Raw genomic sequence first — 26,468 nt, forward strand, 5'->3', positions numbered from 1 at the left:
GGCATATGAGCAAAAAAATCATTAATATAATAGTAAATAAAATGTGGCTACTTATAAACGACTGACATTCTTTACACTTCTCAGCCACACCCCTGGTACTCTTTATAATCTTTATTAGCCAATGTGCATGTATTTATCAAACATTAACTTTTAAGCAATTACAAGCAAAGTTCACAAAATTTTAAACCACTGGCATTATATGACAAGTCTCATACAGTCTACCAGAATACAACACCATCTTAAGGGAAAACGTTAGACATACTCAGCCATCTCAGAAAGTGACTCTAATCAAGCTGAAGCTTCAGATGCTCCAATGCCTTTGCACTACCAGAATAGACACCTTTCCAGTTAGATCAAAACTTAAAATTCTTGAAAAAAAGCCTAAATAATGACAGAGACTTGATTCTGAAGGGAAAAGAGAGTTGTTTCTTGGGGTAGCCTATGGCTCCTGTCACATCACCTGTAACTTCATATCATGTTATTTTGGTGAACACTACTGTGCTGCAACATAAGCCAATGACATTGTAAAGCAACAGAAGATGTAAGCAAAATCCCTTCAGGCTAAATATCTGTCATTTCTGGGAAAACAAGGCACAAATCTCTTGAATAAGAAAGAGTAAAAGAAAGCTGGAAAAGTGTTACTTGGATTGGAAACAATATTTTCATGTAATACTAAAAGGCACCGTTGGGTCTCTTGGAGTTTATCCCATATCAACACAGCCAGCTTTGTCAAGATTAGGTTCTGTTGCAGCTCAATATCACTTATAGCAATGTGCAAACAGACAATCTTTACCCATAAAGGTCTGTTCAAGCACCCTGCGGAAAAACAAACACTCTTGTTATGTGGGATTCTAAGATGTACATACTATAAATAAATTCTCCTTTCTCCTCTAAAAGCCTCACTTTAGTTCAGGTTCAGAGCATCACAGCAGGTAGTTTGACAGGCTTCAAATAGTTTGTGGTTTACCACAAATCTGTTTGTCTTTAATGGATCCACAGAGTGCCATGCTCCTGGGAGCAGTGCCATCCTTGTCTTTGTGACCATGGATATTTGAAAGTCAGTGCTAGAAATGGTCATAACATTTTTCTGCCCCTTCAGGAGTTCATATCACCAGGTATGGTGAGTATAACTAATCTGTTTTAACAATAGCAAAGGAGATAAATACAAGAAAGATGAGGGCTTCTTTCATGCTTTTTTCTCCATGCATGTCCATAGCAGGTGTCAGTGGTGTGCTTCCCATCACTTGGTTATACATAAATAGTAGAAAAATTTTGTTTCATCAATCCTGATTTCAGGAGTTTGTACCAATGTTTTCATCTCTACTTAGATGACGAAACTGCTTACAACAGAGAAGTCATAGATGTAATAGCCCCTCAAAGCTGTTGGGAAATAGGAGCACGGTCAGGCTGACTGCATCTCACCAGGAAAGGAGAAGTCAACCACCCCGTGGTGTTCCCAGCTGCAGGCAGATCTGCTCTTTTACACGGGTAAGCTTCAAGGCAGATTTTGATTAAGCCTTAAGTAGCTAAAGGTGCACATGATAAAAACCTCAACAGACAGCCCAGGACCTTGTTTTAAGGCTTGTCTTACCCTTGAAATAAAGTTGTTAAGAAGATGTGGGTGCCACAAGGTTTTACATATCTCCCAAAGGCTTGGAAGCTGCCACTTCCCTTGGCTGGCATGCTGCTGCCACTGAGGAAAGGAAAGACCTGTCCCCCTCTCCTGGAGTTACAGCCCAGCTGTATGGCTGCACCAAGCTGACACATGACTGAAAGCAAATTTAAGAAATTCCTTCAGTTTCTGGAGTAATACCTGCAAAATTTGACTTTTCTTTAAAAGTGACCTGAAAATGGGTATCGTTCTGGTCTCTGTGAAATCCATCCTTGAACCAGACACTTATCTGAGATGCCAAGTAACCTGGGAATTGCTAATGAATGATAAGTGTGTTTTCTTCTCTTTTCTTAGATTTTATGACCTAGTTTCATCTTTTCTCTCAGGATGTGTTCATCCTGCCTTGCTGCACTTGTGCTCTCTGTGACTTCACATTCTGTTTTCAGGCAGTTTGGTCTATATGACCCAAAATGTTATTTTCCTCTTCCAGCTGCTGAATGTGTAAGCCTGGCTTTTCCCAAAGAAATGCACTCAGACAGGCTTCATCTCCATCTGCCCGACCTGTCACCATGCCAGGACCAGCTTTGCAACACAACTACCAATAACTCTGGAAGTTGTTCAGATTTGCCATTTACTTGAAGAGAAATGAGAACAGTCCATTTTGTCTGGGCTTGTCCCGTGGATACATTTGGAAAGCAAATTAAATTTCATATAATTGATCATACTGACAAACAGGAATTCCATCCTTTTTCAGCCTGTTAACCTGTATTTAATCTGATGTTCTTTTCCTGTGTTCTGGAGGTTAAGTCCACAGCTGTAGACATGAGCAGTATTTACTTTTATCTGTCTCAACTGCCTCCTGTTCTAACACAGTGGAAACTCCAGAACACTGGAAATGTCTGCAGTTTCTAGAATGTATGAGGATAGAGACTGCTTAGAGTAATCTTCCCTGAGTTCACAGGAGCCCTATCAAATCACCCCTGCTAAGCATGAGACATGCAATCTGGACACCTTCCAGCCCCATTTCCTCCACAGGCAACATTCACTGCAGCAGAGCAGCTGCCCAGCCAATGAGTCCCCACACCCCACACAAGCAATGGACACTGAGGCTTCAACGTGTGGTTCAGATTTACAGCCATGGGGCAATATTTTCCACAGGGCATATTGGTATGTATGACTTACACAGGGTTTCCTAGGCTTCTTCCATATCTGGTGAGGCCACAGCATCCATTCCACTTTCTGTTTGACAGCTCTCATGTCTCCTTACGTTGTGGCATATTGTCTCTGTGATTTTATCCTTCTCGTCACCCTCCTCCCTAGTATTGGACTGTCCAAAAGGAACAGGAACTAAAACACTGGTACAGGGTGGAGTTAAGCACAGAAACCTTCACACATGCTAACAGGATGTGAACCAGGGCCGGTGTGAGCTAAGTGATACAATCACACCACTGAGCTGCTGGGGGAGGAATGTTCATCCAAAGTGCCTGATGCTTCTTAAGAAGTGGCACAAATATTACTTAGGGTCAGTGAGGATCCCTGAACCTTGAAGATCTGTGTGAGGCTCCCCTAACAAGTTTCAGTCACATTTAATAAAGAATATCAGGGAGCAATCACATGCTGGGATCACAAAACTTTGTCTAGTCATTAGAATAGAGACCTGGAAAAGGGAGGACAGGCATCCGAGGCCCAGGTAGTGCTTCACCACATTGTGCTTTTCTATGTCTATGGAATTATTGGTGCTATTATAATTATTATAAATGAATGCATTTTCTGTCAGCTGACCCCATTTTTCAATGCTTGCACCCAGTGACCACTGAGGTTTTCCTATGAATAGTCCTCCCCAAGCAATGGTGAGAGGCAGTGTGCAGAGGGGTGACAGGACAGAATTCTTAAAGGATTTTGATTTCCTTCAGTAACACTCGTAAGCACTAAGAATAAAATCTGTGCATGAAGCTGGAGTGCTGCAGGCACACTGGGCTCACAGAGCTTCTCCTCCTCTTGGACAAAGGCAGCATCTTCCCTTGCCTGCTGTCACCTCCCATTAATGTCAGGAAAGTTCACTTGCTGCAGCTTCTGGAAGTGCAAAGCAAATGTGCTCTTGAGGAGGGAAATGAGGCCATTTATTTGTCTAATAAGATAATGCTAACACCACAAATGGCAAGTTGGGGTTCAGAAAATAGCATTTCTTTTTGAATCATGCAGGAGGTCCTCTTCATTTTATTTATTCACAGGGCCTGAATCAACAGCTGCCCAGTAAAAGATATTTAACAAGAGTAAACACAAAGGAGGTTGTTCACCCTGGGCTCCAGATACAAATAGAGAAGAAAGAAGAAAATGTCAAATCTGCATAAACCCTGTATGGCTCCCTGGTGGGTATAAAAATACCTCTTTTTAATACCATCTTGTAATTCCAAAAAGTTGAGGTAACCTTTTCTTATTTTCAGCAAATATTTTCCTTCTCATCTTAATGTCATATTTCACTTGTTCAAGTTACAATCAAATCCCAAACCCATACCTCATTCTGTTGTTCAGACCTTACATTCATTCTATTTATTCAAAAAACCATAAATGTTTTCTTGCCATATCTTTATTACAAAATACAGAATATATAGTCTATTGTTCACTCTGAAAATGTGTAGTGTAGGATGGCAAAATAATTGCTGGTGGAGTCAGAAAACTTCTAAGAAGTGATTATAAATTATGAATCCTGATTAAATAAGATTGTTACTAGAAAATGAGAAAAAAAATATAGGAAAAGAGCATACTGCCCAGAGGCAAAATGTGCTCCCTGAGTAACTTCTGCCTTCATAGGGATACAAGACTTTGTAAAGAAACAAAATAGTTTTGTGTCAAAGGAATTATTCATATGGCCATTACTTGGCATAGACTTCTCTTCATGCTCTTCCACATACACACAGAGATAAGAGTTGGCTTTTCACCAAATTATGAAGAATATCACAATATTCATTAAAACTTCAGAAAACTTTGGCCAGAGCTCAGAGACATAAGGAGAGTGTATCACCTCTGGAAGGAGAGGCAGGTAACCCGAGTGGGAACCACAAGGTTATTGTGAGATTATTGGGGAGAAAACTAGAAGGGCCAAAGCCAAAATGGAACTTAAACTCTTTTTTTTTGTCTTTAGAAGAAGTGGCTAAATTATCCAAATACACTGGCAGCAAAAAAATGCCCAAGGGGCTTCTCTATTCTTTGCTGGTTGCAGGGGATAGCATAGTGTCAGGGCATGAGGAAAACACTGAGGTACTTAATGCCTTCTTTGCCTCAGTCTTCAACACAAACCCAGTTACCCTCAGGATACCCGGGGGGAAGTCAGTGATGGGGAGCTGGGTGAAGCTCCCATAACCCAGGAGGAAATGGTTAGTGACCCGCTATGCTAATTAGACACAAGGCTATGAGCCCAGACAGGATACAACCTAGAGGAATGAGGGAGCTGGCAAAACAGCTTGCCAAGCCACTTTCAACTATTTACTAGCAGTCCTAGTGAAAAAAAAGAAAACAACTGTGAGAAGGCCCAGTTGATTGGAAGTTGGCAAATGTGATGCCATCTATAAGAAGAGAGGAAGGACAATCTGGGGAATTACAGGCCTGACAGCCTGACCTCAGTGCCAGTGAAGGTTATGGAGCAGATCATCTTGAGTGCCATCACAAAGGCACGTGCAGGACAATCAATGGGTGAGGTCCAGCCAGTATGGATTTATGAAAGACAGGTCCTGCTTGACCAATCTGATCTCCTGTGACAAGGTGAGACTCGTCACTCAGTAGATGAGGGAAAGGCTGTGGATGTCCCACAGAAGATCTAGTGCACCCTCAGTCATGGTGGAGTCAACATCTCTGGGTTTAAAAAAAGACTGGATGTAGCATCCAGTGCCATGGTTTAGTTGAGGTGTTGGGCTGGGCTGGACTCGATGATCTCAGCAATCTCTTCCAACATTGTAATTCTGATTCTCTGTCAGTCAGTTTGCAGATGACACCAAAGTGGGCAGGAGTGTTGATCTGCTGGAGGATGGGAAGGCTCTGCAGAGGGATTTATAGGGGTTGGATTGATGGGCTGAGGACAACTGGTGAGATTCAATAAGGCAAAGTGCCAGGCTCTGCACTTGGGTCACAACAGCCCCATGCAGCACTACAGGCTGGGGGCAGAGTGGCTTGAGTGGCTTCTGCTCAGCAGAAAGGACCTTGGGCTTTCTTTTAAGAGCAGCTGAACATGAGCCAGTGTGTGCCCAGGTGGCCAAGAAGGCCAATGGCATCCTGACCCGTATCAGCAGTAGTGTGGCCAGCAGGGATTGCTCCCTTCTATTTAGCACTGGTGGGTCTGCACGAGGACTACTGTGTTCAGTTCTGGGCCCTGCACAACAAGACTGGAAACTGTGAGTGCCCAGAGAAGGGCACTGGAGCTGGTGAAGTGTCTAGAGAATGTTTTATGAGGAGGGGCTCTGTTCCTTCTGGGGGTGTTTAGTCTGGAGAAAAGGAGGCTCAGAGGAGACCTCGTTGATTTCAATAACTATCTGAAAGAAGGTTGTAGTGAGTTGCAGGATAGTCTCTTCTGTCATGTTTCAAGTGAAATAACAAGAGATAATGACCTCAAATTGCACCAAGGGAGGTCCAGATTAGGTATTTTTTTTAAAAAAAATTGTCACTGCAAGTGGTTAAGCATTGGAATATGTTGCCAAGGGAGGTGGTGGGGTCACTATCTCAGAAGTGTTCAAGAGGCCTCTGGGTGTGGCATTTAGGTATGTGGTTTAGCAGTGATTATAGTGGTGCTGGGTTGATGGTTGAACTCAATGATCTTGAAGGTATCTTCCAACGTTTGAGTCTTTGATTCATATAATCCATTTTATGGGCAGGTTTTATATTTTATAGCATATGTAACCCTCCAATAATTCTCCTGTGAAAAGGATGGTGCTTTGAGGAAGGGAATTGTTTATTTAGTGCAGCTAAAACTTACAGTCAGACAATAGAAAACCTCCCTTGTGAGAACTGGAGTTCATCCATCAGCAGCTGGAGTCCTGATAGCTTTTCTACTGCTATATGAATAGCAAATCACCTGTTGTCACCATCTGGATCTCAGTTCTTGGAGGAAGCCTGCTGGCCCCAGGAGAATGTGGGCATTCATCATGATCATCCTCTCCCTGACACTCCCTGGGCCCCTCACAGACCAATGCTGGAGACAACTTCCATGCATCTCCTGGCAAATAGAGTCAGAACAAGCCTCTGGAACAACTTAAATAGCAGCAACATGAGAAGGAAGCAACATAATTTGACAGGGAGATTTGAAATAGAACAGATTCTTCCTACCTGCCTCTTTGTCAAGAAAGCCCACCACTTTCTGGGGAAGTGTTTTAAATGCAGAAATTCATTGCCTCTTTGAAACGTGATCTGATAATAAACACAATTTTGGGAGAACGAAGAAAGGCTCACATTTAAAGTGCAGAACCAAAAATAGCATTCCCTGCCTTCAGGATCTCACTGCTGCTCTCTGTGCAATGCAGTGAGCAGATGCAGAAGGTACCAACCACAGAATACCTTCATCTGGGCAAGGACAGTGATATAAGGAAAGGTTGAGATGTGTTTTTTCACAGAAGGATTGCCACTGCCCAATAAGGAACGTAGCCATAAGAAACCATAGGTAATGTGCAGCTTGATTCAATTGCCCATGAGAAATAAAATAAGGCTGAAAGCTGGGAAAGGGAAATATCTGCCATTTGCAAACCCAAGCAGTGCAGGGGAAAGGAGGGCAAGTCACGTTCTCCTGCATTCACGGGGCTCAGATTATCTACTCATTACGCTTCCCAAAATACTGCTTCCCACAGCACTCTGCAATGCAGTCTACAAGAGTGGAAGTAATCTGGGCTGCACAGTTGACTTCAGCTCTGATAGAACCCTTGGTTGTGTTATGTGTAACGCTCATGTTATTGTCAGTGCGCCAGTAAATGTCATTGCCTTTTCTGGGAATATACCATGTCAGAAAATCATTTGGGGTAGGATTTTAATTTTCCATTGGATTCAGCAGCAGCTGAATGCTTTCTTCAATACGTGTCAGCAGATCAGAGTCCATCCTTCTGCTTCCCATCCACACGTGGCATAACAGCTTCCAGTCTCAGCAGTTGCAGCTCTCCCATCCATGAGTTAAATTAGCATTTGTGTTATGGCCTTGTTTTGCCCCTGCTGTGCAGCACTACGATTTTTCAGGTTTCAACAACAGTGAGAGGAGTCCTCAGCATCCTGTCACAGCATTGCACTGTGAAATGTCTTTTTAGCAACTCCAAGTTTCAGGATGATGAGTTCAACAGCCCAGTCCCATGGGGTTAGAGGTTCTGGGTCAGTACCCCACAGGGCAAATCTGAGGACCTCATTGGACCAGACTGCAACCAAATCCAGGAGGGATAAACATGTGGTCCCAGCTCCAGGAGCTAAAACTTGGAAAACCAACACACATGCCTGCCTACCTCACTTACCTGTCGGAATGTCCTCTGGGGAAAATTCCCTGGTATTACATAATTTTTAAACAGTTCACATGTCAAAGTCTCAGATCTTTGCTTATAAAACCAACATGGCATAGTCCCTTCACCTACACTGAGTTGTGAAATTAATAATAAATGGATTTGAGTTCATTATCTGACAGGAGCTATAGAAGTGTGACTTATTTTTAATAATGCATAAGTAATAATTTATTTAACATTTCTCTGTATTCCTCTTCAGGTTCCTGAACCTGACTGCACTTTCCTTCTCTGTCTGCAAGTTCTCTCATGAAAGCTGACAATAAGCTTCAAATTTTTTGTTTATTTTTTTTTAGGGTAATGAGATACTGTGTCACAGTCATTAAAGTTGTGGCACCTGTTCTGTTAAAAAATAGGATATCAAGTTTACATGGAACAGGATATGACAAGAAATTAAAAGAATCAAACAACTAGTTTGTAAACACAATTTGTTCAATCCAGTAACTAGAATTAGTCTTATTTCTCCACAGTGAGTTTATGCTGTGATGTGGCACATTTGTTTCAAGGCTATGAAGTCTGGATGGAGTAAAACAGACTATTCAAACACTGAATGCTATGTGCTGCTCCCTCTGCAGAATCAACCTGTGCTTCAAAATGATTCAAAAATACAGCAAATGTTTATTTAGATGCATTCAAATATACAAAAGGAAAATATTTTTCCAGGAGAAAAGAAATAAATAACAGCGTGTCCTGTCTATAATCTGCATTGCAGCAGTGCATTCTGAAGTGAAGCAGGCAAATATTCGGAGGCTGAGGCTGGTGCAAGAGGGTGGGCTTTGCCAAGTCAAACACAGAAAGTCCTGAGTCAGCCTCGCCTCCAAAATCAAGCAACTGTAAATAGAAAGCTGTTTGGATCTATGATATTCTGGGTAATCTGGAGATTTCTCATGAAATCTGAGCTTGTTCTCTCATTGACAGCAAATGGCAGCCCCTAGGAAACACCAAGATACCATTGAGTTTGAGAGACCTATGGCTTGCTGCTCCTGACACAAGCATAGGAGAGACTGGTGGCCATCTAGGTTTTATATCCAGGTGAGGAGAAGCACGGGTGCCATTTCTTGGTTTAGCCTTCCTCAAGAAGATGCACTCACTAGGGGTGTTTGTATCTCTGTGACTTTTGCTTGGCAGCACCTGGAATGGGGAAGAAGCTGCAGCTTTTAAGGGAAGCAGTGCCAGAGCCCAAGAAAGAAGCAACTAAAAGAGGTTTCTGTTAGTGGGAGACATGTATCAAACTGTTTGCAGGAAGGGTATCTCACTATCCTCTGTCAAAGGATTGGAGGCAGAAAGACGCCTTACCTGGGCTTCAGGCTCCCTATTAATGCTCTGGTTAAACATGGAACAAGGAGAGGATGATAAAGGAGCACAGCCAAACTTCCTGAGATTACTCAAAGTTGGTGTGAGAAGCTGTTCAAAGAAATCACTTATTGAGGGTGACGTAATAATGTGACAGGAGCTGTTAAGAAAATTATTATGATACAAATACATTGTGTGAAAGGATAATGCTTTTAAAAATATTTTCTAAGCAAGGCTTTGAAGCTTATAAATTGTTTAGAGCACAGCTGGAAAGAGGAAAAGCAAACCACTGACTGAAGCATTGAAGGTTGCACTGGAACTCATTGGAAAGTAATTTTTATTTATTTACTAGTAGGAGCAAAGCAATGGACAGTGTTTTGCGCAGCTTTTGACTGGGGAGGGATTTTTCTTCTGCTGAACTTAGGGAAGGCATAATTTCTGTCATTAAATCTCCAGTTTAGACATATGGACTTGCTGCTTCTGCCTTTTATCCTCTCCCCCCAAAGGACTGCAACTGCCTTTCTGTTTCTGTGCTCTTCCTTGCCTTTATCTGTAGCAGAGACTTCTTACACAGCTCAGGAAGCACCATGCTCAAGGGGTATAGCCTTTCACACCTGGCTTCTGAGTAGCAACCTAAAGACAAATAATAATAATAATGATGTTTTTAAAACAAGGAAACAAACAAACAAACAAAAACCCAGAGAGAGAGAGAAACAGCCTGGGGGGAAAAAAGGAAAATAGCAGCTGTTGCCTTAAGTGTATTTTTCTTCCGTGTAGGTGTAATCAGAGCTGGAACACTGTGTTCCCTGGCAGTCTCCAGACACTGGTAACTAAACCCAGGCGTATAACCCCGCCCTTGGTTCTGCCAGGGACAGTAGAGGACTAAGCAAGGGTCAAAAGTTGACAGAGGCTGTGTGTGTGCCGGCACGTGGAGGGGAGCATGTCCCCGCAGCGCACACGGCGCTACGGGCGCTCCAAAGGTCGGGGAGCCCGGGCCGAGCCCAGCCCGGCCGGGAGGGACCGCCACCGGGAGGGGACAGCGACAAAGAGGCCAGCAGGGACACCAGATGGGGCTTCTGCGGGAATGGGATGGTGGGACACGGAGAGCCATGGAGGTGGGAAATGGAGAGGGATAACGGCAGAGGAGCATCACAGGCTGGGGTGACAATAGACTGGTCTTACACAGGCCGATGTTATGCTTGGCAGCACGGAGCAGGAGAATTGGTAGGTCTCCCAAGACTGGGAGAAGGTCAGTAGCACAGAGATTATCCTACTAACAATATCTCTTAATTAATTGCTTCCTGTCTGCCATCATTTTGGACAGGAATAAAGAGAGTATGATGCAGGGAAGCAAGCTGCACAGTAGGTGCTGTACCATGAGGATGAAATCACTGTTCTCTGTTGCTTTGGGGTCCAGAGAGAAGCACCCAACAGCAAAGAGAGCACTTGTTTAAATGCTAAGACAAAACTGGGCAGCTGGGCCTCAGCTGTCTGCAGCAACCCACAGGTTATGACCTCCAGGAGGCATCTCAAGCTGTGCCAGACACTCTCTTCACACCTGACACCACTGATTGCAATGGTGAGATGAAGACAAAATGCATTTTGGAAGGCATCCCCTTCTCCTGTAAAGAGGCAATACAGAAATGCTCAGTTTTATCCCACCCTTGGTTTTTATACTTCCTTACCTCCAAGTACATGCAGTGCAAGATGGAGGTGCCAGCCCATGACACTGACATCACCCTTTCTTTGTGCTTTAAGTCTTAAGTATAAGATACTTGCAAAAGTATCAAAGTCTTCACTATGTTGAAATGAATTTCAGTCTCATATTTGGCTTCATTTCCTCTGGTATTAAATAAATCATCTTACTAATACCAGAGGAGCAATGGAAGGCAGAATCTGCATTATCTGTATCTAAGAGAAGAAAAGAAAGATTAGTTATCAACCTGATTGATCTCAGTGTTATTGTTTCATAGCTAGCAGGCTCCATCAGCACAGAATTGCCTTGAATATGGAAGAGCCCTTGACTCAGCTAAGGCTGGTACTCCATGTGCTAGGTATGGACTGTCTGTGAGACAGTCCTTGGCCTCATGAGTCATCTAAGTGGATAAAACAGTTCAGAAAGGCAGGGAACAAGCAGATCCCTGAGCACCAGTACTAGACAGACCTTATTTCTCAAGGATGATTTTTTTATAGTGTGACTGGTTTTTTGTCACCTTCTACAAGGTGACCTTGTAGACAAAAGTGCATCTACATTGTATAAAGCTATTACAAAAAAAAACTCTTTAAAAAGGCTGACAGCTTACTGCATGGACATCAAAAGTAGTCTTTGCAGAGCAGGACAGAACAGAATGCAGCATGCTAAACTCTTTCAGTTTATAGATCACTAAATTTGAAGGAAAAATGAAGGGAAAAAAGGACAAAACACAAACTCCAAATCCTCTTCAGTTCTGAAGGAAACTATCACTCATTTAAATTTTAAATCTTAATCTTTACTTTGTCCAAGTCCAGGAGAATAATTCCGGGGCTGCTGAAAGTGAAGTAAGTATAATACAGACCAAGACAACAGCACTGGAGGTTGGTGATAATTAATTTCACTCTTAGTCATTTCTATGGGCTTCCGTTGCTGAAATGATGTAGGCTGCACCCAGTAAAATAACCACTTCCATGAAAATTTGTAATTTTAATTATTTATAAATATATAATAATATTTACAAATATAAAATATACAATTTGTTATAAATACACAATACTGGATTCTCCAGCATTTAGTAGCAAACACCAATCTCTTACGTACCACAGTCTAATGCCTGTAAATGTGTTATCACTGGTTATCACTTTCAGGTGCAAGATATTTCAGTTTTGGGATCATGTGGGGTATTTAAATGGTTTTTGAGTACCACCATGAGGACCACTGTACAAATGCTTGTGATTGAATCAGGGATCTCAGTGAAAGAAGAGAGAAAAAAAGGTCTTTGGCTTAATTACAGCAGCCCTAAGGAGACCTGCTGTGTTGGGGCTGGAGGGCAAGGACAGGCTTTAGCACCTGCCAGCAATGCTGTGTCTCCAAGGGCAAACACAGCTGGGGGGGATCAATGGTGAAACCCCTGAGCCAGGGACCTGTGTCCCACCCACACAGCTGAGAAAGCCCCCCGGGATCTCCCATGCTTGCAGTGATCATGGTGATACCTGGGGTGAAACATAAGATACACCATGATGAGTACATGGTAAATCTTCTTGGCCACTGTTAAATATCTAAACCTAAAGAATATCTGCTTTCTGACATTTTTACACCAGGTAGGTCCCTTTCTTTTTGTGAGGTCATTTTGAGGTTTTTGCATGATTAAAACAATTAAATATCACTTTCTGTACCTTGTAATGACCAGGAGTGCAGCCTGTAGTTCACAGTTCCCATGACATTGAAGTCTCCATGATCTCCTGCATACTTCAGTTTCTCTACCTGTGAAACAGGGCTTAATATAGTTGTGTCCATTTGGAAATTTAATGCCTTTAAAACTGAAAGTACTTGAAGATTTTTCAAGCAAGCCTTACAAGTATGAAATTTTTGAGAATTCAAAATTTTTTAAAAAACAAATATCAAATGTATAAAAATAATAAATTTAAAATAAAATAAAGTAAAACAAACCCAATCCTCAATTTCCTTTTGTCAGCATGTCAAGTTTAATCATGAAGCATCATCAGTATTTTACCATACTTACATAACAATGTGTTTATTAATTTATCCAGCAGGCTAACTCGCGTTCCCACTGAGGAATACATAATCCTTAGCTATTACTTAGAACCTTTCATCCACAGATGTCAAAATACATTACAAATACTGCAGTGCCTTTTGTCAATGCATAACTTTTATTAACATCAGTGGAAAAAGGATTAAGCCAAATATGTTTCCTTGAAATAAATATTTATTAAGAAATTACCTTGTTTGTTCCACCTCACTGTCTTTCAAACGTGAGTGTCATCACAGTATTCACTCTTTACCCTTGGGCAGTGACTCATGGCTGCTCCGAAGGAGCTCTCAGAGCCAGCAGTGATCTGTGTGAGAGCACAGGGGGCACTGGAGGAGTGAGTGACCGTGTCCCATCTCCACTGACCGCAGCCTGCACGGCGAACAAAAGCGCAGACGTAAATTAATCACACAATTGCATTAGTGCCCTCTGAACCAGCACACTCAGCTAGTCCTCCACTGAACTCTGCTGTACTGAAAAGACCTTCAGCTGGATTATGCTTAAGCAAAAGCATTAACACTGAGTGCAAAGCAGCGCCCTGCTCCCTCCCACACGGATCTCAGTAACCTGACATTGCAGCAGAGCCTTTGCAGCGTGATGGCAGCGCCTCTGAATGCTGCAACAAGAAATAGTTTGGGGTTCATCTGCTTTCTTTTAGATCGGTATCTGAGAGCCAACAGGCAGCTCACTGTCTGAGAGGACAGGCCAGTGGTGAGCAGCTAAGCCAGCAGAATGAATCCCCTCCCCCAGAGCATCACTGCTCTGCAATTGCTTGGTGCTATTTCTGCCCAGCAGGTGAAAATACACCTCACAGCCTCAGGTAGCCCAGGGGATTAACCTCTTGCCCTGCTTTGGTGTCAGGGTGAGGGCAGCTGACCCTTAGGTACTCTGTTGAGAATTCCCACGTAGTACTTTTGCTGCTATCTTCCCCATCCTCTAGATGCAAGACTTGACTGACTTTACACAAATGGCCTCTGCTGAGGTGCACTGTGACTCTGAAACACCTCCCAACAGGATTCCTGCTGGACAGAAGGTTGAGGAGGAGAATCCTCCAAGGCAGAAATCATGAGAAGGGGTGACAGAAATCTAATTGTCACCCCTGAAAGGCATTTCAATGCAAACCTGGTACCTGGTATTCAAAGCCTAGGACCCACTTTGGACTTAAACATCCTTTTCAGAACAGGCAGTGGACTTGTTCTTTTAAAGCACCAACAATACTAAAATTGTTGTTACAATCTCTAGAAAATGTGGATGATTTCTCCCCATTCTTCACTCAGCAATACTGCTCCTGGTTTGAAATTAAACCAATCTAAATTTTATCCTGCGCTCAGGACAGCAGTTATCTGTACTAGCTCTGCCAGGCAGTGGATGCATGGTTCATGGGGATTAAACTGAAGCGATTCTGATTTCTAATCCAAGTGCAGAAGTGAGATAAGAATGGAGATGTACATGTACCAAGGAAGTTATTTTAGGCATAGGCAGTAACAGAATATCGAAAAACTCAGTAGCAAGAATTTAGGGGCTTGCAACTTTTGAGTTTGCAGGACACAGGCAATGGTGATGGGGCCCTTGAACTTGAATGCTGTCATTGTGAGAATATGGGCTGGGTCACTGGGCTGCAGCTCAGTAATGCAGACTCCAGGAGCTCAGCTCAGGTGTGAAGCACAGGGATGTCTTTTTGAGCCACACTTAATTACAGAAGTTGCTGTGTAAACTTATTTGATGGAGCAAGAATTCTGTCTAATGATGTATTTTTTTGCAACATCTCTATTGTGAAGGGAAGACAGATCTCTGAAGTCCTCATGTCACAAGGGTATCTGGGGCCAGCCACAGCAGAATGAGATTTAATCCAATTCTAAAACTTTCTTTGCGCTGCAGATTTTGAAGGTGCAATATAGAAAGTGCAACACAAGTCAACAGTCTGTTAATCAAATGCTTTTGATCCCTATTTAAATGCAGTTTCAGCCTAAATCAATGTTGACCTACAAAAGGTGATTTATTTTAGCAACAGGTTTATCTGTGTATTAATAGATAAACTGAAAACTGAGGCAAGCAAATGTAACTCCAGTGAGACCCACACAGCTGATTTTACTCGTGATATTCTGTGTTGCCTTTGAAAGATTTTAAAGCAGTGTAACTGGGCCTCTGGAGCTTGCCAGCTCTTATTAACCTTGATCAGCAGGCAGGCAGGCAGGCAGACAGGCAGAACTAAGAGGCCCTCATGATTCAACGTGGCAGAATCTGACCTCCGTGTTTGCCTCCTGTGCAAATTCATGCAGAACAAATTAATGCTTGAATGCTGCATCTCCACCAGAGACTTGGAATTCCAAACACAGCCAGTTCTCCCCGGGCTGTTCCCAGAGCCCATGGCCCAGAGCAGGACTGTGCAAGCCAAAAATGCAACCCCCACCTGAGCCAGGCACCCTGGGTCTGTAGAAAACTTGTGGTTAATGGGCACAGATTGATTTCACCAGGAAAGCCTGTATGGATCTGGAAGCAAGAGGAATTTCTTGTGCTGCCCACAGTGCCGTGGGTGAGAAGCTGCTCCCCCTCCCCAGGCCAGAAAGGATGCTTGGCTGCCACGAGACAGCAGAGATGGCACACATGGGGCACCAGAGGTTTCTGTGAAAGGCAGAGGGTGGGTGCAGGAGGAAGGGTGCAGGAAGGATGGAGCACTGTCTCCTCTCCTCCTCGCTTTGCAAGGAGGGCAGAGGGACACACACCCCACACCATCCCCACCATCCCTCCAGGGGACCAGAGGAGCTGCCTGAAATAGCTGGTGTGTGGAAAAGAGGATATTTAAGCACCATGAATTAATTAGAAGGCCCAGTGGCACAGGCTGGTCTCCACTTCCACTGCAGCAAGTGGTACCTGGCTGTGGGGCTGGGAGCCAGTTTGCAGTGAGGCAGCCAGCAGCACCAGCCACACAATGGGAGTCCGGGCATCTCTCCAGAGAGAAGTGAAGTAAAACAAAATAAAAAGTGACTCCCTGTGATTCAGTCCTTGACTTGTCCTAAAATAAACAATTCTCTAAGGCTCACAAATCACAGATTAGAAAAGCCCCCGCCAACCAAAAAAGCATATATTTGTCTGCCTTGAATTCTCCACTATGCTTTCAACAACTAAAACCTCGAATAAATTTTCACTGCTTCAACACATAAAACGGGCAGCACTTTTTAGAAGAGGGTTTTTAAAAAAATATTATTAATGGTATTTTCTGCGTTGTAATTCATAAGATATTATCATATTAAATTCAGTCCCATATGAAACTGTGGTACTTCATACTTACCTCTAGAGTGTGCCTGCTTATTTTAAATCTACATCCTCTTTTTTAGGTTTTAATGTTAAAGTGGGAGCTAAGGTTTGCTTTGATCAACTGACTTTTCTGACTGAACATATTAGTGCTCCAGATTGACCTAAGATTAACAAATAATATATAATTGTATTTTCGGAACTGTGAAATATCTTTGTTCTTTGTGCTGTTTTCAATGTGTTATACAGAAAGGCATAAACCTGACATTTTTTTCTAATTAATCATTGTTTCTGCTATATATATTTTAATTATAAAACACGTCAGAGAGATGATCTTAAGATATAAACAGAGAGAAAAAAAATCTTGTTTGTCTTTAATTAAGAACATTTTTAAAGCATTTATACAATGGTGATGCCAAGGGTTCCACACTTGTACTAGATGATACCAGAAGCTGTACAAATAACAAGGTAGAATCAACCTCTATAGAGAAAGATTTTAAAAATAGGGCTTATTAAGAAGCAGGAGGGACATGGAGTTGTTTTTGAAATTGTGACCTTGCCCCTTTCCAATATGCCTCACTTTTTCCATCCCTATGAGTGTGACTGTAGCTCCCAATCAGCTCAGGTTTTGGGGAGAATTAACACCTGCACCAGGAGCCTCTGCAAAGGCAGGAATATGTGCAGAAAACTTACAGTTACAGCTGAAAAATAGGACAAGCTGGGTAATATATTCACCATCTGTGGTACAAATAGAAAAGACTGAAGACCACATCTAAATTTTCTGCCTGAAAATGACCGTGGGTGAGCATTTGGCTCACGTTTAAATGCAGTACCATGAGCTTTCTTCATCCTCCTCCTCTCCCTCCTCCTCTTCTTTCTCCCCAAGTAAAAGCAATCAGCTGGTGCTGCTGGTTATCTGTGCTGCCCCCACTTTCCAGTCAGTGACCTCCCTATTATCAGCTGCCCTTCACTTTTCACCATCCACTGGCATTTCGTCCCTCCTGCCTCCTTGCCTGGGGCCTGGGACATGGTGCCAGGGGACTGGAGCACAGGGCCAGCAGATAGAACATGGGACCTCTGAGAGATCAAGGGACATCCTCTAAAGCATCATGGTCAAAACTGGGTCCCTGAATTCGGGCAATGATTGCCATGCTGTCTTGAAACAGCTGCGCAATTTCCTGCTCTTTCTTATCCAGGTGCTATGTTTTATCCAGAGATGGCTGCAGCTTGATTCTGGATGGATGAATCCCAGCACCTCACACAGACAAGCATCTGCCAAACCTTTCTTTCTCATTTATTTGCAAGCCCTCCACAGCCTAACTCTACAAACACTGACTGCATTGGAAAGGAGTGGTCAGTACTCAGTGGATCCTTGGCTCGGGCACAGCACCTGCATCACTGAGTTGGTATCTCTGTTTGAAAATCAGAGTCTCCAGTTTCCACAGAGACAATTGTTAGAAATATTTGTTTATTGATTATTCTCTTGTTTATCTGACATTGCTTGTAATTGTCTCATGCTGCACTTATTTATTTCATTTTGCTTTAGTTGTAAGTGTAATTAGCAACAAAGCTGCTAGCAACACCTTAATGTTTCTTTGAGTATTGGAAAGAATAAAATGCTCTCAATTTCTAAAGAAATCCTGGCACCACTTATGTAACTGCTTCTACAGATGGCAATATATGTAACTTGCCAAGAGCACGAGTAACTTAATTTTTTAAAATTAGTAAATCTAGCATGGGTCAGAGCTGTCATGCCTGACTGGCAGAATGTAGCCCATTGCTTTCCATCTGAGGATAAGACTGGGTTTCTGATGTTTACTGGGGACACTATGTCTGTCCAAACCTTTTCATATATGGGCTTCAAAGCAGCCAGTCTGCAAGAGCAGCCCAGGGTAAAGATATCCAAGTGCTCTGCACACAAGGTAAAAAATGGGAGTGGGGTTAGAAGATCTAGTCTGGGATGATCAAGCAAATATTTCAGACCCAGTAGGATGTGTATATAGAGCTATACCACAAATGCAAGTAACTTCAAAATGAGTTATAGCTCCTTACATAATAATTATGTTTGCACAGTGATGAATAAGGGCATGTTTTCCAATAACTTTTGTCATGGTTTCACCCCAGCTGGCAACCAAGCCTCATTGAGACACTCACTCATTACCACACCAGTGGGACTGGGGAGAGAATAAGAAGGATAAAAGCTGGAAAACTCATGAGTTGAGATAAAGATAGTTTAATAGGGAAAGCAGAAGCCACACACATTAGCAAAGCACAACAAAGAATTAATTCGCTGCCTCCATGGGCAGGCTGGTTCTGCCATCTCCAGGAGAGCAGAGCCCTGTCACAGGTAATGGTGACTTGGCAAGACAAACACCATCACTCCAAATGCCCCCCATCGCCCTCCTTCCCCTCACTTTATGTTCTGAGTGTGATGCCACATGGTCTGGAATATCCCCTTGGTCAGTTTGGGTCACCGTCCCAGTTGTGTCTCTTCCCAACCTCCCATGCACCCCCAACTTCTTTGCCAGAGTTATAGCAGGAAAGTAGAGAAGGCCTTGGCTCTGTGTAAACCTGCTTAACAATAGCAAAAACATCTCTGCATTATTAGCACTGTGTTCAGCCAAATCCAAAACATAGCTCCATATTAGCTATAACCCAGCCAGAACACACACATTCCATCCATTATGCCATACCATTTACATCTTACTCAGGTCCCACACTACTCAATACAACCTCATTAACCATCCCTACCTTTGCCATTCTTTTATAATCAACAACTTTGTCAACATTTCAGCAGCTCCCATAAGTTTTTGTGAATTTCCTCAACAGAAGATGAAGTCAGGTGGAGACACATAGGGCAACTAGTATTCATTAGAGCATCTTTTCTCAATCAAGCTGTTATGCTGAATGGATCCAGCTGTTATTATGAAGACCAGACAACTATCACTGAGGATATTCAATCACTCCCTTGGGTGTTCACACATGCTCCCAGTTACCTGGGAGCAGCATCTGCTTCCTCAGACACAAAGGTTCATACTGACACACTAGTGAGTTCAGCAAAGCACTGGAGGTCCCTTGTTTCACTTGGTTTGTATTTAAGCCTGTATATTTTGCCTGCAAATAGCAGCCACTGCCTTTTCAGATGTGCTCTGAGTTACACACCGTGGTGAACACTGGTGACTTCAGATAGATTCAGCAGCCCTTTTGTGCCCTGAGTTGATTGGTAGTGTAGCCAGTCATGGTAAGAAGTTTTCCTATGTACATGGCCACAGAGTTTCAGTGTTTTCAGATGCTGGCAATTGAAAGTTGCCATAATCCAGATGTATGAGGAAATAGAGATCAAAGTCCTCCTATAATCTCTCTATTTCCTTGATTTTGCCTAAAATCAAAATCCTTCTGTTCTCCTAAGTGAAGGAGCATATTTTGGCAGGGAATGTAAATTGCATTTTTGTCTTTGGTTGGGCAGACTTAAAATAACTCTCAGCCATAGTTCTTTTGGAGACTGGATAGCGTGGGTATTTATAGTAAAACTGATTTGATGGGTTAAGACTGAAAAATTAGAATCTATATTACACTTCAAAATATTACTGTACAATTCCGAGATGCTGCCATGGAGACTGCATCATTACTCTGCTCTACATGCACATTCAGTCTCTAGGTCTCCTCAGGCTTTCAGAGCAATTCCTCCATGACCCTTTTCCAGCTTCCAACTATGAAGCTTCAATTCATTTTTCAGTGTAAAACAGTCATCAGAGCCATTGCAGTAGCCCAACATTGCAGTAGCCCAACATTAGCTCTCCAAGGGCTCCCCATCTTTGTTCTTCCCCTGCTCTGAAACTGGTGGTCATAATTAGCAAAATACCAACTTTCTTTCATGACCTCCAGAGCACAAAACAAGGGCTGGCAGCAGGGAGCTGCACAGCGAGTCAATCACACTGCCTAGAGAGGCAAATACATGGGGCCTGAGGACAGCAGGAGCACTCCTTCTTTGTATTTTCCAATCTCACCACAATCTCTCCAGAGTTTCCAGACTCTGAAATTTTAAAGAATCTCGAAATAACTTCATGTGATAAGGGCAGGTACAATCTTCTTTGTTTGAACAATATTCACCCTTGATTTCTGGAGAGGTCTTACACACCATCAAACAAGAGTAAGACATAATGTAAAAACACATAACCTAGAAGTTACTGAAATACAAAACTACAATAATCTATATCAATGGGATTATGGCTCTAATACTGCTGGTGACCTCAACAGTGACTGGGTTAATCACCTACAGCTCATTATCTCAATGAGTTTTCCAAGCTTTTTATTTTTAAAAGGTGTCCTCTTAACCCAGTTTTCACAAAACTTATTTTCTGCAATGGTTTAGCATTATGGTTTAAGAAGTTAGTGCTAATCTCTCAATATCTGTGGATAGCCATGAAGCTTTTGGTTTTATACTTGCCATTTTAATATTTTTGTAGAGGACTATAACTGCCTAAACCAGTGGGAATGGCCTGGCACACTCTGCAGTGTGCACATGCTTCCCACATTCACTGCTGGGCTGTCTCTGCACCACTCAGCTGTGCATCATCTCTCAACAGCCCAACATGAGTTTCTGATGCAATGGCAGTGGAGGTGCCCTGTAAGAAAGCCCTGTCCTCAAGCTGGCACAAAAATAACATTTCTCTATTAAATGAGGATGCCTCAGAGCACGGGTCCCTTGCCTAACTGCAGGTAACAGAGAGGATTTAATAACTGCACCAGTTGTTGCCTGAGCATCCAATGTACATCTCTGTGATGGGGAGGGGCAATGCTGTGTAGTTGCTTTCAAGCTGTGTCACATCATGTCATGCAGCAAACCCTAATGTGACCTGATGCAGTAAGTAATAAGATCTATGCCAAGTTACTGAATAGAAGGAGATTATTTTAACATTCTGAACACTGCTGTCATGTTGGGCATGTTTCTAAATGCTTTTGTTGTCAAACAAAGCATTTTCTATATGTATGTTTTTTCCACAAAAAAAAAAAAAAAAGAAGCAGCTGGCAATTACTGCGATGGCACTGGAGATTATCACCTCTCCTTATGGGGTCAGTTGTCCAAATATTTATGGTTTTGTCTGGAACCCCTAGATTAGAGCTATGCCACCAAGAGAGACCTCATGGATCATCACAAGTGAAGCACAAGGCAGCCAGAGCTGCAATGAGCAACTACATAATATCTTCCTTCTTCATTCCTGGCCTGTGGATTTGTAGGGGACATGAGATAGGAATCCCAGCGTATTCAGTTGCATTTTTTGCATGAAAATCCCAAAGGAGCCATCTGATACAACACAGTTAGGAGATGGAAACTCTTGCTCTTTGGGTGTGTCTTGCACACATGTTGCTTTTGAATTACGACTGCAGAACAAGGACCTGTAACATGCCTGAAAATGAAAATCATTAAAATGTGGAATGATGTCCTATTTGTACATTACCACTTCCTTCAGTATAGCAATCGGGAGTACAGTCTAATTCTGGAGAGGACAGAAAACCTGGGCTTCCAGCTTCTGGAGATGTGGATCCTCTGCTCCACCACAGCTGCTTTGTTTACACAGTATCTCACTGGCATTGAACAACTTCATTGTTCCACTGTAATGGGATTTAATAAATGTTTTCAGCAACCATCCACATACTTTCAGTATTATTAACAAAACCAACACCTGAGAAAAATTTTACTTCTAGCTGCTTCTTGGCAGAAGAAGGAGCATGCTGGGTAGCATTCAGAGCATGAATGCAGTGTAGTCACATTCCAAATGCAACCACCTGCACCCCAACACGATCAAAGTGCAGTGCAGATTTCTTTTTTTTTTTTTTGGCTTGGACACACTTCTTACACAAACAGAAAACGCCTGAGCCTCTCTCATGCCCAAACACAGAGGAGAAAAAGAACAAATTCTGCTTAGATGAAGTGCACTGACATGATGAACTCATTGCTGTCAGCTCTCTAACTCTGGCGACTGTGCCGGATTCCTCACTTGTACTTTTTGTCTAGAATTTACTAGTCATTCTTAGCACTTTACACAATTCAGAGACTCAGCAAATTTCACAAGATATGAGCTTCAGAGCAGCTGAGAGGAAATCCACCCACAAAACTCTGGCCCAACATCTCTCCTAGCTGACAAGATACATTAATTTCTTCTAAAACCCCAGAGGCCAGAGTAGGAGGACATCAAAGTGGACAGTGCTGCTTCAGTAGTGACCCAGCAGCAGAAACCCTGATGCAAATCCCATCAAATCAACTCAAGCAAAATACATATCTCTTTATAGAAGGTACAAGGTCTATCCTACATTCTGAAGATCAGTCCCTGTCTGCAGGCACATCCAGAAATGACTGTTTACTTAGGCAGAAGAGTGACTGTGGAATCACTGGGATACACTATTACTACTGATAAGAATAAAAATAATTTACATCCTATATATGTCATTGCTAAAAAATGTATGCCTGTTATTTCCTTTAATGCCATCTTGCAGATGGACACAGCTGATATTTCTTCTCTTGGACTGTGTTGCAAGGTCAGGGAAATCACCAAACACAAGGAGGTCAGGACATGACACCTTTCTTGATTTCCTGCTCAAAAGAAAGCTCTAGGGCATCTAAGAACTCCTGCTCCTGCTAAGCTTTTGCTACTGTTGTCAGATAGTCTAAAAAAACTCTTTGTAGCTTTGAATTATGATCATCAAGAAAAAAGAAGTGCCTAAAGCTGCAGCTCTATGATGATGGGCACTGGTGCTGTACTGAAGTGCTTTCCACATGCTTCAAGAAATACACTTAAACTCACCTTCTCTTCTGGGCAAGGTATAAAGAACATTCGATATTTATTGCTAGAACTTCCATCTACATCAGTGCCTTTTTCCACCATAGCATCATACATCAACTGTGCTGCAAAGAGAAAACTTTCATGTAGCAGCCATGAGCTGTCCAACATATGCACATTTCTGTGCATGTTTCATAGCTTCAGAATGAGAAGACATTTTCTTCATAACTTTAAACTTCAGGAAAACTGTTCAAAATTTTCTGCTGATAAAGAAATCTTCTGTGAAGTATATGTGAAATCTGATGTGGCTTCTCCAGTTTAGCCCATCATCTTCAGTGTCCCTTTAGAGCACAGAAAACAGCAGTCCCCACTGCCAACCTCTTCACCTCCTGGAGAACAACAGGGCTGAAATATGACTGCAGCCACCTACTAGTGCAGCTAACTCCCTTCTTCTTCCTTCTTTCATGGATAATTTCCCTAAAAATAGCACAGGGAGGATTTTACAATTGATCATCCTCATGAGACAGTCTTTGAAATAGGAACAATATTTTCTTAAAGTGATTCTATAACATTGTCATGACTTGAATATTTTTGACAGTGAAATAAGCTTACCTAATAAAGTGAGTGCTGTGTTGACTCTTTCCTCCTTTCATCAAAGGCAGGAGTGTGCACAGTACAGAGAGAAGGTATTTGCTGTTCTTGGTTTTCAGAAATACAGTGCTTAAGAAGACCTATCCACTCATGCTGTCTTGTTTGTCTCATCCTACAGCTAACTATGACATACCAGCTAATTCAGTGTTGCAAGGATGGTAGGCAAAGCAAGATCAAAGAAATTAGTTCAGCCTCTTCAGTTTCCAGGGTGAAGTCTGATACCTGGTAGAATTAATCTCTTGCCAGCAGAACTCACATGTAGAAATGTGCATGAGAAACAGAGGTTTATTGGGGCATTAAAGTTCCTGGGCAATGCCCATGGCCATCAAAATATGCCAAGAAGCAACAGCCACTAAGTCTCTATGCTGTTTAGCTCTCTATCCTGGAACAATGTTGCAGGCATGAAGACCTCACTTAATGCCAGTTTTTCCCTAGTTTCTTTCCCTATCTATTTGACAAGTCATTTTGATGTCATCTAGTCAAGCAGCAGCCAGTAATAACTGACTTTGCAGAACTTAGACACTTAGCTTTCATAATCCTACCACAGTTTCTGATTTGCTAAAGGAAGCTTATGGAGGGGTGGTTGCAGGCATACTTTTAAATATTCTAAATATTTTTATCTATGAGTCATCCCATTTGCCTTGGAAATCTGGGGTTTTTTTTGCCAAAGGGCATGGTTTTAAGTTTGTTACATTATTTATCCATAAAGTCAGTCGAGACTGCTTCCAGCCAGGTAAGTAAAGTATAAGAACCAACTGGCATATGAACCATAGTGCTTAAGCAGGATCATTTCAGCATGGGAAGATTCAGACATGACATAAGCAGTAAAGAGTATATCTGAGTGTTCCTTACTTACAAGGACTTGAATGACAGCCTCAGCATGTCCCATCTCTAAAGAAAAAAAGAAAATTTTTTGTTTGTCTAGAATTAATTTCCTGACCTGTCATTCAGTAACCATTCTTGTTTCCATGACATTTTAGCATGACAAACACACCAGAAAATACAATTTTTGAGGTATACAGCTCTGGTTGGATGATTAGCACTGATTAAGAACTTTATAATTCAAAGAATAAGAGAGAAGGAGACAAAGCTTTGGTCCAGGCACCAGAGAGGACATACATCTTCATGAAATATAAAATCAGTATTTGTATTTCCCAGCCGATCTGTTACAATCAGAGTTTGTATTTCTCCTAGAAATCCAGATGGACATCCAGATGAGGAATTAAGTCAATTTAAGACCATGTTTACTGCATATAATTCCAAAGAATGAAAATTATACAGGATGATATTAAATTTTCTTTCTCTTTCCTGGCACCTTAAAAAGTGGTGCTCCCTGAAGAAAACAAGGGAGAAGCATCAGTCCTGTTTGACTGAGAGGTCAACAGTCCTGCTGGGCAATAACATGGCAGGAGAGTAAGTCCTTCAGACTCAGGTTTAGCAGAGAATCAGAGAAATATAGAATGGTTTGCTTTGGAAGACACCTCAAAAATCTTCTAGTTCTGACCCCCCTGCCATGGGCAGGGACATCTTCCACTAGACCAGGTTGCTCCAAGTCCCATTCAATCTGGCTTTGAACAGTGTTGGGGCACGCACAACTTCTCTGGGCAACCTGTGGCAGTGCCTTGCTACCCTCACAGTCAATAATTTCTTCCTAACATCTTGCCTTAATCTGCCATTTTTCAGTTTAAAGCCATTACCCTTTGTCCTTATCCCTACATAACCTTGTAAAACGTCCCTCTCCATCTCTCTTCTAGGCCTCTTTAGGTACTGGTTGTCCCCACAACCTTCACTTCTCTAGGCTGAAAAATCCCAGCTCTCAGCCTGTCTCCAGAGGAGAGGTGCTTGAGACTTCCAATCACCTCTGTGGTCCTCCTCTGGACTTGTTCCAGCAGCACCCAATCCTTCCCATGTTGGGAGTCCCAAAGCTGGATATACTGGATATACTCTACTCAGGGGCTCCCAGAGTGGAATAGAGGGAGGCAATAACTTGCATTTACCTGCTGGTCATGCTGCTTGTGATATAGCCCAGGATGTGGTTGGCTTTCTGCTCTAGAGCAAGGATCAGAATTGTTCTCACCCACAACTGTTTCACAATTTGACAGCCACAACTAAACCTGGGAGCTGAATTTCCATGCCCTAACTTGTAACTTCTGAATCTCTAAGGCAGGACAACACTTTAATGCTAGCGGGGTACATCAGACCCCACTTTAAAATTGCTGGAAATGTATGGTCAAAATACAAGAGTAAGTCTTTCTCTTCAGACTTAAGCAAATGAGCAAGTTGCATGGCCCTCTTCCTCCTCAGTTTCTCTCCTACCAGAGTAACAGCAAAAGCAGCCTACCTTAAGACCTTCTATGAAGATTCAACACTTCCTTTTCTTAAAGCAATTTGAAATCCTCTGCTCACAGATAATAACAAGCCCTCATATACAATCATACACTTGATTTTAAACCAGAAGACAATTTATGCCTTTTCAGAACTCTCATAGCAACACGATTCATTAGAATAGCTTATAAATGACATGCATTTTTATTGTTCAAAATTTCTGAATACATTTTTTTCTTATTTACATGAAGATATGTAGTGAAATAGTCAATAACTATTGTTCCTGCATCCTCATTTT

At 42.3% G+C, this 26,468-nt stretch overlaps 2 long non-coding RNA genes across 2 annotated transcripts; one reads left to right on the plus strand and one right to left on the minus strand.

The window, feature by feature from the left end:
- The first annotated feature begins 1,332 nt into the window (after positions 1 to 1,332).
- Positions 1,333 to 17,990, plus strand: LOC148223395 (uncharacterized). Its single transcript, XR_015804330.1, has 3 exons — positions 1,333 to 1,488; positions 3,844 to 3,981; positions 17,612 to 17,990. It is a non-coding gene; the product is annotated as an uncharacterized LOC148223395 (long non-coding RNA).
- Positions 9,741 to 13,666, minus strand: LOC148223396 (uncharacterized). Its single transcript, XR_015804329.1, has 3 exons — positions 13,356 to 13,666; positions 12,790 to 12,877; positions 9,741 to 10,053 (listed from the first exon to the last, which is right to left on the minus strand). It is a non-coding gene; the product is annotated as an uncharacterized LOC148223396 (long non-coding RNA).
- Positions 17,991 to 26,468: the final 8,478 nt, after the last annotated feature.

The sequence above is a fragment of the Sturnus vulgaris genome, chromosome 6 (assembly GCF_052056855.1).
Source record: "Sturnus vulgaris isolate bStuVul1 chromosome 6, bStuVul1.hap1, whole genome shotgun sequence".
NCBI classification, from domain to species: Eukaryota; Metazoa; Chordata; class Aves; order Passeriformes; family Sturnidae; genus Sturnus; species Sturnus vulgaris.